Source organism: Corvus kubaryi, unplaced genomic scaffold (assembly GCF_017639235.1).
Source record: "Corvus kubaryi isolate FWS band 111438036 unplaced genomic scaffold, C.kubaryi_AGA036_p1.0 37398, whole genome shotgun sequence".
In the NCBI taxonomy this organism is placed as follows: domain Eukaryota; kingdom Metazoa; phylum Chordata; class Aves; order Passeriformes; family Corvidae; genus Corvus; species Corvus kubaryi.
The window spans coordinates 3,249,752-3,264,684 of record NW_024581137.1 but is presented as its reverse complement, the minus strand read 5'-3'; positions in this window follow the sequence as shown (position 1 = coordinate 3,264,684).

The window sequence follows — 14,933 nt, the reverse complement described above, 5'->3', positions numbered from 1 at the left end:
GTACAGCTCCTGATTTTCATCAATATTTAAAGGCTGTGTTCCTGGAGCTTTCTCTCTAGGAAATCGGCCTCTCCATCAAGAAACACCAGACTGGGAAGTTGCTTAAGGCAGCTTTTCTTACCTAAAAATAATTGTATTGCTCAGTAACAAAGACCCAGAGTGTTGTTCTAGGTACCTGGACACTCCACCTCAATAACTGCCTTTTAGTAGAAAATTAAATCACTACCATTATTAAAGGTCAAATGTACCATAAAATTTCAAATTTCAAAAGAGATTTTCAAGCCACACACAAGAACAAAGGGTACTTTTATGTATCAGTCAGGTTGTTCACGTTGACTTTGTATGTTTGCATAGCACAGTGCTTCCAAACACTTTTGGAGAGTGGGACCCCAACACAGTAGCAGAATTATGCATTCCATGTGCCTTTGTAACCATTGTTCCACTACACAACCTTTGTCTGATTTATGTTGTTATCTGGGCTGAAGGAAATGGAAAACTTTGGAAACCACAGAGAAGGCCGGGAATCCAATGGTGAAACAGCTCTGCAGACATTTGTGTCAGTTAGAATGAACCTCCTATCACTTGTGTGCCACTTTTTCCACTTATCTGGAAGCAAAGCTTGTAAAATACCATAAACCATAAATAAACCATAGCTCAGGGAGATCATCCTTCAGCAGAGGGGCTGTCGTTTCTGCTTTGTAAGGAGTGTTTGCAAGCTGCCCCTGCCAGAAGGAACTGCAGCGAAGTGACAAGCGTGAAGGCACATACACCACAGACTTGTTATACCATCTATAGCATCCTTTCTAACAGTAAGATCTTCATTTCCATCACAAATTCCATTTCTTGCAAATCTGAAAATACAGTTAGTATTTTCAAAAATTTAGACGGATCTCCAGGAGGTTAAGTATTATGCCTTATATGGAATATTACATGTTTAAAATGTTTTAAAAATTACAGTATATTATACAGTATAAAGGCAATATTTTTTGTAACACATATGGAGATAATGCTGACAGGTTTTTTTACTTCAATTGTATTTGTTTTCTTTGCCTGTTTCAGATGAGAAACTGGCAAAGTGAGTGTTACTTCTTCCAACTCTCAAGATTCAGCAAGCACTTCCCATTTTGTGCTTGCAGGACACAGTTTGAAGGTGCAAACAGTATTTCTGAGGTAGGACAAATAGGCAGAATTTATAGGTGAATGCACTAATTCAGCCTGTTGCACTGGATCACAAGCCAGCTATGCTAGGTGATATCTTCAGCAATGTGGTTTAAAATGAGTAAGTCTGATTCACATTTGAACAAAACTGTGACAGCGTTAGAACGATCAGCAAGAGGGTTCAAAAAACTTAGGCTCTTTGCAGTTTTTCAGTAAGATTGCCCACTCCCCACCCCCCTCTATTGCAGTAATGCAAATAGATTCACTCCCGAATGACTGCAAAAAACCTTTTTTGTTCTGCAAATCTGCCTCAGTAGCATTATGTACCTACACCAGCAGTAGAAATCCAATTCACCTTTGAATAAGAAATACCAGAAATGTCCTTTGCTGTACAAAGCTCTGAATCCCATCCCTGACAACACACACCAGGAGTGATCTCAGAACCACAGTCTGTTGTAATTTCAGGACATACAACCTCACACTAACCCTGTCTTGGGTACCCTGAAGACAGTGCTGTAATCATGTTACTTCAGGTATTGTTCTGAAATGCTTAAGTCTGCTAACAAGACACTGAGTAAAAGAAAATACAGAGACAGACATGTAGGTAGTTGTTTCAGTATGGAAAGTTCCTGAGGAGTCCATGGTGGGAAGAGATGGAAGAAGTCAAGTTGCCCATGACAGATATTATTGCCAGCACTAGAGTGTTCAGAATGGTGCAAGATAAAGTAATAAACTTTCCTGCTCCAGAGTTTAACTGATTCAACAGAAACTGAAAAACAATAAAATAAATTAATAAAAAGCTGAAGACATTACACTACAGAAAGCAACATTGCCTTTCATTGTCACCTCAAGAACTGGCCCAGAGAGAGAGGCTGCTTGCCTGTATAGAAAGACTTTGCTCAGTGTCAGATGAAAAGCTTTCTTCACCTTTTCCTAGCACAGCAATTTTGTATAAAAGAAACATTAAGATTTCAAGACCACGTTTTAATGGGATTGCTTGCTGGACTGAGGTTTGAAAAAGTAGGTTCAGTTCGCCTGTGGTTTTAAACTAAAGTAGGTCATCCTTCCTATTTAGTGCTCCTAGAAGCATGCCTTTCCTGCTCCAGAAATTAAAAAAAAAAAAAAAAAAGGATCTGCACATTATTAAAATAATTCCTGTCTTTTTACCATCAATATAGGAAACGTAAAAACATGCTAAACCAGTCCCCCCAGTTAAAAAACAGCTTTTTCTGCAACTCAAAGGTCCCACTGTGGTATATTGGCTGCACATAATACCCAAATTGAGTTTACATCAGTCAAATCTGATGAGCTGAAACTCTTTATGTCTACATTACTTGAACTGAAGGAGGGGAAAAAAGAACATTTTTGTATGTAAAGATCTTAGACTTTTGTACATAAGAGCAGTCATGGAATAGAGAAGCACACAAGTATCTTGCCAGCCTTCTAAAGCTTAAATTTTAAGCTGTGTGTGGATGTGCTCTCTGATTTCAGCAGGGTTTCCATGTTCAGAGCAAAGCATCTAGGCAGTGTTCACATGTTCCAGACTACACTCTATTTCAGAAGTGCTGAGCTGTGAGTATTTAGCACCTCTAAGACCTCTAAGCACCTCTTATTTTACATACCTGGCTATGACATGACAGCCTTTCCACAGCACAGCATGTGGGCTTTGTTTGAAGGAAGTGGAATATTCAATTACTTTGTTTCCATACTAGTTTCTAGTACAGTAAATTGTCTTGATAAAAAAACCCCACACAAACTACTTCTGTACCCTTCACGATCAACATCAATACCTACCAAATAAAAATTTAAAATTCCACAAGTGTTATGATGCAGGTCAAGGGAAAGCAGACAGATTTTATTGAATGATGGCAAATGCCTCTTCCCTCTCTCTGGAGGGAAGCTCCCTATTCAAGGGTCCTCCACCAAGGCACCTGCCCCTTGTTTTACAGCCAGCAGTGCAAAATGCTCCCATCAAAGGACCCAAGTGCAAATCTGTAGGAACTGGGATGTCTTGCTCATTCCTATGTGTTGTTCTTTTACCAAAAGGAGTATCCCAAGACCACTGGTGACTGTACATCATGCACATCATAATCTTCTCTTCCTGTTGTGCACAGCTGTTCTTCTTTTTCAACACCAGCCAGAAGCTTTGTTAGAACAGAAAATCTTCGTAATTTGGCCCAGGGATGGGAAACAAATCATGCCTTCATTTTTAATGTAAATGTGAACATTAGCAAAAGGCACACAATGCTCTATTCCTTCTAGACTAAATAAAGCCAAAACTAATTTAAAAGGTTTTAAACACTTCACTGTCAGTTATGTTCTTGAGGCCCTGACTTTTTACTCAGAAATTAATTTAGTTTTTCGTGACAGGCTGGCTGAGCAGTTTGGAAAATGCTGGGAAAGAATATACAGACTGTTTCCCATACATGGTTGTGTCTCTGAAAAAAAACTCAGCTTGGAAAATCAGGGAGAAAGATAAAAGAAGAGAAATGGAAATGCACACCACTGGTTGGGGTTTTTTCTCTTTTAGAAATAATAACACTGTTAGAATTTATTTTCGTACAAAATATTACAGAGCTGAAGGCTGACATATATCTGAAGGAACATTCAAGGATCATTTTATAATCATTGGAACTCAGCTGACTCCACAGAGATTGGTGAGATAGCAACATAAACCTACTGCAAGAGAAAGCAGCAAAGCCTATTTGAGTTCAGTCTGAGCACAGGATTTCTGATTCCACATGTGGGCTCTGATCAGTGCAGTTATGCACCAGCATCTCCTTAGCATGACAACAGACTAATTGTCCTTCCTAGGTGCATGAATGACTGGCATTAGGGCTGAGCAAGACAGATCCTAGGACACTTCTTAAATGAGAAATTCCATAAATTTCCATTCCATGGAAAAATGCAGCACTATATAAAATGGAAAATATTACTATAGTAAATATAACGTTATTCGGCAGCACCAAATGAGTGCAATACATAACATTTCTAATTATCTAATTCTTAGTATAATTGTCCTTCTAAAGTAAAATAGAAAATAAAAAAAAAAAATCATAACATGTTTTCATTAAGGCTGAGTTCAACCTGCTATTGCATTCACAAGTATTTCTATCATAATAAATCATCCTATTTTAATCTTGTCATCTTTACAGTCCCAAGGCAAGCCCAGTTCATGCACAGAACACTTACATCTCTTTCACTGACACATCTCACAGCATGTGCTACAAATTGCATAAAATGTGAAAGCAGGCACAAATATTGCCTCTTGCTGTTTTACTTGACCAATTTCCCTTGGAGCGCCATGGTGCAGAGCCCCAGGTTTCATTACTTGAGGAGAAGACCCCTTCGTCATTCACTTTATTAGTACTGCCTCCCTTACTCCTGACTGAGAAGATATGCGCAGTAAATACTTTTAATTATTAACGAGAAATTTGGAGAAAATTTGTTGGCAGTTGCCTGAAGAATATCACTGATTGTCACTGCCATTGAAAAAGGGGAAGGGAGGAAAGAAAGGTGATGTGTCAAAGACACCGTTGCTTGTGTTTTCTGTCTCTTTCATAAATCTGTCCAGGTACTGCAAATGTATCCATTCACAAGGGTTCTTTTACCATTTGACCGCATACTTTCATGTCTTGGGATTCCCTCCAAATGACCTCAGTGAAGGACACCAATTATTTCCCCCACATAGGAATGAAACTGCTGTTTGCATTTACAAGTGCCTCAATTAAAGGTTTAATTGAGTTTGTTGCACTTTCAGAAGGGAGAGCATCTGCCCGGGTTCTGCTGACCTCAAATGACAGAGAATATCTCAATGTGACAAGTGACCATAGCTCTCATTTGAAAAAATGATGTTTCTCAAACATCTGGGGCAGCACAGAAATAAGAACAGGACACAGGTGGGAACAGTGGGTTGAAGATTTATCTTGGTAGCACTCACTATCTTTGTATTGTATCAAACAGCAGTGTAGGCTGCTGAGACTGGTGTGCTCAATCTCTGATTCACTGAGAACTAACTTTAATTTTAAGGAAATTCCTGCTATTATTAAGAAAAGTAAAGTGTGTATTTATGCATTAGGTAACATGAAATAGTATCAATCCTCAGATGAAAGTAGAAACTATTGAAGAAAGGAAATACTATCTTTTCAAATGTTTACTTTTTATGAAAGGTTTTGTTCATCAAAAATGTACCTTTAACAGAACATGTAGCCCTTCATATTTAATTGAACTGCTGTAAAAATCTCTCGCTGTTTTTGGCTCTAATAGTAGAATAATCTGCATCTCTTGGAAGTACCAGTTAAATCTTACTCAGGATCCCTTCTTACCATCACTTCTTTTTATTTTAAATTTAGAAAAGATCAAAAACAACAAAATGAGGTAACAATAGTTCCCATAACAAATTTACTAGATACTAAATTTTTCCATGGAAGGGAAGTGAACAAATAATATAGATGAGCAAAAGGGCTTTAAATAATCGAGATTAACTGACATAGGCAGCTATTTTGTTGGCAGACACAGATATAAAATATTCCAAAGGCGAGCTATCTTTGGCATTGTCTCCAGGGATTTCTAAATCAGAGGAAGGATGTAAGTGGATGACAGGCACAGCAGGTGGTGTACCACTGGCCCACATGCACACTTGCCATTTCCAACTACTGTATCAGCTACTGAGTTTCAACTCGATGATTTCAGGTGGAATTTACTGCTTGACCTTAGCAGAGTACAATGCTGCACTAGAGGAAGTGAGAGCTATCAGAGAATATGAAATCTCCCCCAGCCCAAAAGCCAAACCAAGATTTAAAGTTCACAGTAAAGTCAAACAGTGTAGAACACATCAGAGGTAGGGGGTTTTTTGCACTACTCTTACAAGAGTGTCATTTGCCTTAATTATACACTAGAGGTTCAAATAAATGTGAGTTTCAAAACCAATTCCAAGCAGAATAACCCAGAACAAAAATAATTATAACATTACATAATTATAATTCCCCAAAAGTGCTTAAAGTGGGGGGAAAAAAGAATCCTAAATATTTAATCAAAAACCCAAAACCCATTCACACTGTAAATTAAGCAACTACTTTTAAAAAACAGTATTACCTCCAAATATTTTAAACTTGCTCTGTCTTCTACACATATGTCCCAACTCTTCCTCTATCAGAACCATCGCTGTTAATTCTTTTGTCTACTCTTCAGAACACTGCTATTCTTAATTCTGAATAAAGTGAAGGCCTATGACTGAACTTGTGATGAAAGCTGTGTTCACGTAAGAAATTCTATTTCTTAAATGAATACATTTCCTTTAAGAGATTCCTTGTAATATTTCTTTCTTTCTGGGAGAAATAAATAAAAAAGATCTGTCCTGGTTTCAGCTGAGTTAGTTAATAGAGTTAATTTTCTTCTTAGCTGGTACAGTGTGATGTTTTGAATTCAGTATGATCCTGATGTTGATAACACACTGATGGCTCAGTTGGTGCTCAGCAGTGCTTACCCTGAGCCAGGGGCTCTTCAGGTTCCCGTGCTCTGCCAGTGAGGAGCTGGGAGGGAAAATGGCCAGGACAGCTGACCCAAACTGGCCAAAGGGATATGCCAGACCACAGGACATCATGTCCAGTATATAAACTGGGGGGAGTTGGCCAGGAGGCACCGATTGCTGCTGGGAGATGGGCTGAGCATCAGTCAGTGGGGTGGTGAGCAATGGTGTTGTGCATCACTTGTTTCTATTTGGTTTTATTGCTCCTTGTCTCTCTTTTCCATTACAATTGTCAGTAGCTGTAGTAGCACATTTTATTTTGTTTCGATTATTAAACTGTTCTCAATTCAACCCATGAGTTTTGCCTCTTCTTTCCAATTCTCTTCCCACTGGGGTGAGGGTAGTGAGGTGACAGCTACATGGCTCTTAGTTGCTGGCTGGGATTAAACCAAAACAGACATTTTTGGTGCCCAATGTAGGGCCTGGAGGATTGAGATAACAACAGATCCAATCAGAGCTTGTTAAAACAAATTTTAAGGAACCATTGAATTCGTTTAATTGTTGCTGGTCACCACGTTGTTTCATTTGCTCTCTGCATGTGTGCTCACAGGCCCGTTATAGAACACTGTTCTTTATGCACACGTCCCCTGTGGTGATGCCTGGGCTAAAGCTGTTCTTTGCAGCAGTGGTTTATGACATGATAGAATCGCTGGTCATTAATCAAATCCTGTGTGCTCGGCACTGCATCACCTCTGAACCTCGGGAGCCATCTAGTGGGAACTGTGAACAATCACACCGTTTAGCTGTTGCTCGTAGCGTCAAAAGGACCTTAATTTCCTAAACATTTATTTAATTTCTCTGTTTTGCTGAGTATGAATATGACAGTTTGCGAGATGATCTCAGAAAGCCCAAGCAGGAGATTGTTCCTCAGGTAAACACTCCCAAGGATTTACATTAAATCTGTATGTGTAGGAGATGGGCAGGGATGTTTCCTGCAATAATAACACATGGATTTACTTTTCTCAATTTTTTTTTTCTGGAACCTAAAAAATATTAATTAATTGATAGCAGAGCTTCCATTAAACTCCAAAGATGCTGATCTTCTATGGAATAATGTGCTGATCAAACAGTAAATGACAAGACTTAAGCAGGGAAGCATTAATATTATCTGGACATCATATTAATGAATTTCCTTAATCAAAGAAATCCTTTGAAGGGAATTTTCTTCATCAGATAAGAGAAAGTAATTATCGGCGGGGAGAGGATGTGGGTCACAGCAGAAAGGATGCCATACTCTACCAGGGAGAGACACCCCGTGGTGCACAGCCTGAACTGCCATTCCTGCAGCCATCTGCAAAGAAACAGCAGGATGAATCATATACAGGGATTAAACAATTGCTTATAAAGCCATCTCTTTTAATAATACAGGTAACAACAGGAAAGATCTGATGTAAAAGTGGCAATTTCTGTTTCCAAAATGCTCACAAATTTAACTTCATCTTTAAGCTCACAAATCTTAGTGTTGATCTTTTTCGTGCCTTCCTCTCCCCTTGCCTGAGATGTGACTGTCCATGCAGCTAGAGCTCTCATTCTGTCACATCCTCTATTAAATTCACAATAAACGTTTTTTGCCATCAGTGCCAGGCATCTCATCACATTAAGAAAATCCTACTGCCTAAAGTTGTTTTTTGCAAATTTCTTGTCTTCACTTAAAAGAACCTTCAAAGCCCTCCCCTCCTCTGCCTTTTGCTCACACCTTTGTACACCTTGTACGCTTACATTTGTACACTAGACCTTCTAATTCCCAGACAAAGGATATGGAGGAAAATCAAGGCTTTCCCGACTGTAAGAGCCAAAAGAACTCACAGCCACAGAGGTCACTGCAGCTTTGGTCAGGTGTGGCCTCATGATGTACCCAAGCTGCCTGTTGAGGTCTCAGCTCCTCTGCTGCTTCCACCCAGGGGAGGCCATGCAGCAGATGTGCCTCAAAAGGCAGCATGTTAACTGGCCCCTCTCTGCAACTAAGAAAGCAGCCGGGCCCCAGCCAAATTGCTCAAAAGAAGTTCTGCCCTCAGCAGAGCAGAGGTGCTGCTCCATGCTTCTCTGGAGGTGTTCAGAGATGCCCCAGAAACAGGAGGATCAAGTAGGGTTGCTGCGAGGTAGGTGATTTTTCTAATACAGTCAAAGGACAGCAAGGAAAATGGGGCATTTTATTCTTTAGAGGGTTTCCTGATGATTCCCATGTGTGCTGGAAATAAACACTGATTGAGGGACTTTTCATTAGGACGTGCATGGTGCCTGTAGCTTTGGGAAGGCAAAAGATAACACAGGTTTACATTTTCTTCCAAATCTACCAGGCCCCTAAAAATGCAGCCACTCCCTTGCCTGGTTTTATCAAAATGGGCTTAGCATAAATAGTTTAATCTAATGGAGATAGGAGAAGAAGAGGTTAACATGGACTGTGTTCACAGAAACAGGCTGAAGGACAAATACATGTGCCTTTATATTGGGAGCTCCATTGGACTGAATCTCAGGCTCAACTGAAACCAATTTGATGGCAACTGAAAGAAAACCTCAACACTTGAAGAATCTGAAAAGATTATTTCTCAATTCTCAATTCTCAAAGCATTAAAAAGGTAACGAAATATATATATTTAAATTTTTCCATTAAATGAGTATTTCTGAACATGAACAGCATGAAGGTAAGCTGTAGTTTAATAAAATCAGCTGCAAAGCATGTGGTTGAGCAGCCTCTGCTGTCTTACATTCTACATGGTAATGCTTCCAGGTAAGACCATTAATGCCACTGACTTAAAATCCTCTGACTCATTTAACTTAGTAGCTTGGAATAAATGTCCATGATCTTCCTGAACTACAATGCTAAAACCTCATGCGTTATTCCACCCACATTTCTCATCTTTACAGGCAACAGTTACATACTGAATATACATTTTAAACTTTCAGCTCCCTCTACTGTGCAAACATAAAAAACAAAAACAAAAACAAAAAAACCCCACCCCAGGAGTAAATAGATTTAGCCCAGAAATAATGTAAGGAAATACTTACAAGTTAAATTTTGTCTCCTCCTCTGTTAAGAAGCTAGGTTTTGAGCTTGTTCTGTTCTGATATCCAGGAATCAGGCATTATGAACCTAATTTTGAATTACCCTAGGGCACAACATCACAATAGAAGAAGTGGCCAAGCCTCACTGCATATTCCTTTAAAAATTCAGTAGAATGCACTGGACTTAAATATTTAAAGAACTTCATGCAGCAGTCAGCTGTGATTAGGGCACATCAGTGTGCTTCAATGTACATGTTGCACTGGTGAACAGCTGCCTCTATATACATCATACCAAAATATCAAGCTTCTGCAGAAAACAGCTCCAAAAGCACTTTCAAAGACACAAAAGGTTCCAAGTGGAAACAGGACTTTATGTTGATTTATGAAAGAGAATGAGAACTTAAAAGAATGAGTGAGGATTGATACCGACCACACACAAAGGAAGAAGTGCATGGTGCCATTTTCAGAGTAGGTCATGTATCAATGACAAGCACACTTTTTGACTTCCAAAATGTGCTCTGCCACTGTGTATCTTGGCCAGAGATGCATGAAAAGCACTCTAGTGCTTGCCCTGCACTTGTATTGGACACAGGGAGAGCTGGGAAGCAGCAGCAGTGAACAGTGCAGCAAGTCTAGAACTCTTCCAAGCACAGGCTCTTTTGCACAAGGAAGAACTTCTGGGGAAATGGAGCCAAAGGAATAGCAGAGCTCCCTTCCATTCCAAGCTTGCAATGGGCAAGAGAGCCAAAATACCAAACCACTGCAGGAAACAGAAACAAACAAACAAAAAATAAATACAACTTTTATTAAGCATTAATGAAGCTTATAGTTCTGCTTCATTAGGAGCAGGTTAGCTGGTACTCAAAAAGCAAAATAATGGAAAGCATAACCAAGGTTGTCTTTTCAGTGTGTAAAAACTTCTACAGCAAACAAATAAAACTCTAACAAGTAAAACCAATGCTGTGTGGTGGATCTCAGGCTAAGAGAAACCTTCAGCCCAGTGAAGAAGAGCATGGGAAAGGAAGAGGCAGCAGCTCAGTGCATGATTTCCCATAGTTCAGAGCAGAGGCAATAGGAGAAAAAAAGCACTTCTGACTGAAATATTGGGAAGGAAGAAAAAAATTACCATCATCTTCTTTTCATTATGAATTCCCAGAACAGATATGTGTCTTTAGATGTGTGAATATTCTCAGTTCTGGAATTTCAAATACTTGAAAGTTGAGAGCAAGGTGGAGATTTGCTCATCTTCCACAGAGAGAAATAATTCATCTTTGCTCTGGACAGACAAGAGGTGCTCCCCTTAAAATCCTGTGATCCTATGTTGAATAAAGTCTGCATATTCTACTTCAGATTAAAACTACCTTTAGGATTATTTTATAAAAATTTCTTGGGCAAAATTAAGCAATATCAATGCAGTTGTACATTAGACAGCAAACTATCTTTAACTTCAGTACCTGGAAGAATGACAGAGAAGGTCAGGCTGGGTACTATTGAGAGACTTTTAAAAAATAATGCAATCATCAGTCACAGTCAACATGTTTTCTTCAGAAGTAAAGCTTCTTTGTCTAGGTATAAGACTATTAAAAAAAACCCTACAAAATAATGCTTACAGTTGCTGCTTTTAGGATTAACCAGAGGCAGCTTTGAATATTTGGCCACACATTCATTGAAACAGGTGTTAAATTTCCCTCATAAATGATTATCCTACACACAATAATGTTCACACAGGGTACTTTTACTTGAAGGCAATATGGAGAGAAGGTACAATGTTCCTTCCCTTGTTTCTTTGCAAGGTAGTTCATACAGTCCTGCTCTGTTGTTAACTGATGCATTTTTTAAGGAGAGAAAGAGGAGCTTAGTAAGCAAAGTTCATACTTGTTCAGAAGAACTGACCTGTAGCCCATATATTTTGAGTTTAAGAATATTAGTTTAAAAGGTGTAGCCATTTTTAAATATTGGGAAGCTGGTTTCAGTTTCATATATGACAACTTTCTTGCAGCAGTAGTGCTTATTTGCCTTTTTCTATTGATAGTCTTTTATGTTGTTCAGGTAGCTGTCTCCAAGTACATAGCTGGTGTGCTGCTTCTTCCACAGTAAGAATCTTACTATCACCTTTTTTCCCATTGCTTTTTTCAGCTGCTCTGTGTGTGGCGAAAACATAATATGACTTAAATTATGAAGAGATCAGATGTAGCAAAGGTCATTTATAGAGATTTCTTACCTGTATTTCAGTTTCATGAAGTTTGTCAAAGGAGAGTAATTATTTCCTATGTACTAAGTATTTCACTGAACTCAGTACAGTTACTGAATAGGGGAGTTTAGCATTTCAACAGCAGAAAGCTCTTCTGGCAATTCTTACCCTGCAAGAGAGAAAGATTTGCAAGCGACGGCTGCTGAATAAAATATGTCCCAGTTACTGAAATGAAAATATGCTAATGAATAAAAAAATACAGTATGGTGAATAAAACATGGTACTGAATAAAGCATGGTGAATAAAATACAAATTTAACAGTCCTTTTCTTTTTATTAGAACTAAAAATTCAGCCTTTAGTGTCTCTGTGATACTCATTATTGCACTTTGTATTTAGAACATTTGTTTGAATAGGGTGATAATGGTTTTGATTTTATGTGGGGTATGCCCAGCCCCTGCCCTGGAGGGATCTCTGCTGAGATAAGAGATTTCGCAACCCTTCGAGCACAACACATTTTAACCAATAAATGAAATAAAGGAATGAATTTGGAAACAGAGAGGTTTCCCAAGGCTTGAGAGGAATACAGTTTGTTCCCCACTCTGTCCCAGAATGGAGCAGAAAGGACAGAGTCGGTGGTAGCATCAGGAAAATTTCGAGATATCCAATTAGTGAAAGATTTGAGATTTTTCTTAGAAAGAATACCTGTAGAGATTTTAAAGTCAGGTTTTAAGAGAAGGGTTAGAAGAAAGGGGTATAGGTCTCTCTCAGATTGGGAAAGGCTGGGTTTAGCTTGCCTATGTCCCATCTTAGTTTCTCCCTCAGCAGAAAAAAGAGAAAAAAACCCCAAAATTACTTAAAGTTGCGCACAAGAAAGAGGAGGAGAGCCCCAAGTTTAAACTTACAAATCCCGTTTTCTGGTGAGGCTGGCTCCTAGAAAGGTCTGCTGGGGGGATGGTCTGGCAGTTCGATCCTCAGGGACTTCAGTCCTAGGTGGGAGGCGAGGGTCTCAAACTGTCCCCGTCCAAAAGGCCTGCTAAAACCTCGGTCTATCTTCAGAGGATCAGCACACGAACGGCTGGTTCTGTCTTGGCGTGTCAAGACGCAGCTCAGGCCAGGTCCGGGGTCCGGGGTGGGGTCCAAGGCTGTTCGGGCGCCAGTTATTACAGCTGGTGATGGGGGGTCAGCGGCTCTGACCCAAGAAGAGGTGACCGCTCTGGGGAGATGGTCCCGAAAGGAATCGCCTTCCCGAAGCCCGGTGTCTTCCCTCAGCTGCTGGCAGGAGGGCCCGTGCAGAAGCTGTCAGCTCTTTAGTGATTATCAGCTCGTGATTCCAGCTCAGCTCTGCAGGGCAGCCTCCAGGCCAAGCCAGACCAGAGAGAGACGAGAGGCTCGTGTGGCTGGTTCCGCACAGAGGTAGCTTTATTGTTGGTCCCCTCCGGCGAAGGGGAAAGCCAGGGACGAGAATTCTCTCTGATCCACAGGGGCCAGAGGGCTTGCTTTTATAGGGGTACAGGGGATCGGTAAAGGACCAGTGGGTTACAGAGGATCTGCATAGGGTGTCCTAAAGGATTGTGGGTCTGTCTTTTCTCACCGTGACCAAAGAAGTGGTTGCCTTTCCAGGGAGTCCTGCTGGGCAATTGCAAAATCTCTTATCTCAGCAGAGATCCCTCCAGGGCAGGGGCTGGGCATACCCCACATTTTTATCCTGGTTTTGTTTTTCAGGGTTTTTTTTCCTACATGCATCTCTTCTGTGTCTTTCACAAATAAACCTCAAGAGACTTTGAATATTCTTCTTCAGACACTTAAAGGAACATCATGAGCAGATGTGGTAGCAGGGAATTGAATACAACTCCATTCACAACACATCAGACATCTTCACTCCATTGACAGCTGTGTGGTTTCATTGTTGTGGTAGGTCCTGTCCTCTCTCTGTCTGGGCAGCCTTAGCTGCAGCTTAGAAGACTGTCTCCACCTCAAGGTGGTATGTAGTTAAGACTTTAGACAACTTTCTAGATAGACAGTACAAATGGACTTAGATCCACTCAGATCTGAACCCAGTGAAGTTGACAAGAGTCCCATAAGGAAGAAAAGGGAGCACCAAACAGGATTCAATCAGTGTCTGTACTTGAAAGTATAAGGCAACTTTATATGGTTAGGTCATTGTAGCATTACCCTTCTTCTCTAATAGCTGCATTCCAAGTCCCACACACATGGAAAAAGGAAGAAAGAGCAGGTCCAAACCATAATCACACTGCTAGGCCAAAAAGAGATGCAGGAACCCTTCTGAGAGAGGGCATAAATCCTTTTTGCAGTAAGTCAGGCAAACACCAAAATGCTAAAGCTTGACCTGTATTTATAACCAACAACAACAACCATAATTAAGAAAGAAACTGGAGAGAAAAAGGTGGGATATCTGAGAGCTAAAGCTCTAAAATAGTCATAGTGCTGAACCTCACTCTGCACCAAAACAAAAGCTATGTCATCTACATACTTCTGCTGGCCCAGGAGCCAGTATATAGACATGAGATTGAAAGTGGAAGATAGGCAGGAGTTTGTGGGGTGCAGAAAAAGGAGGAAATAAAATAAAGGAGTGAACCATGGCAAAAAGAAAGCAGAGGGAGAGCTGCATAGACACCAGACTTTATAAGGCATCTAATTATTCTGAAATAAGAGCTGTCTATTTTGTGTGTACTGAAAAAGGCAAGGACTGGCTGTTGTAGCACAGCATGTTCCAAAATGGCCAGCCTTCACCTCCAGGTACAACCTGTTAGATTGGAGGGGGGAAGAATCACTACACATTTGCAGCTACACTACCATGTCCTCTCCCAGCAAAAGTGCCACTACTCATCCCAAAAGAGTAGACATTTGGCATAGCAAAATTCAAGTTAACTTACATCTGGCTGAGAAGTCATGGGTCAAGTCTGGGATGGAAAGAATGGCAAGGTCAGAGGGAAGAAAAGGTAGAGGCAAGGACAAAGGAGCATGTGGAATTCTGTCCAAATATAAGCAAGGTCATATGGAACCAAATTCTATAACTTCTTATTCACAACTCC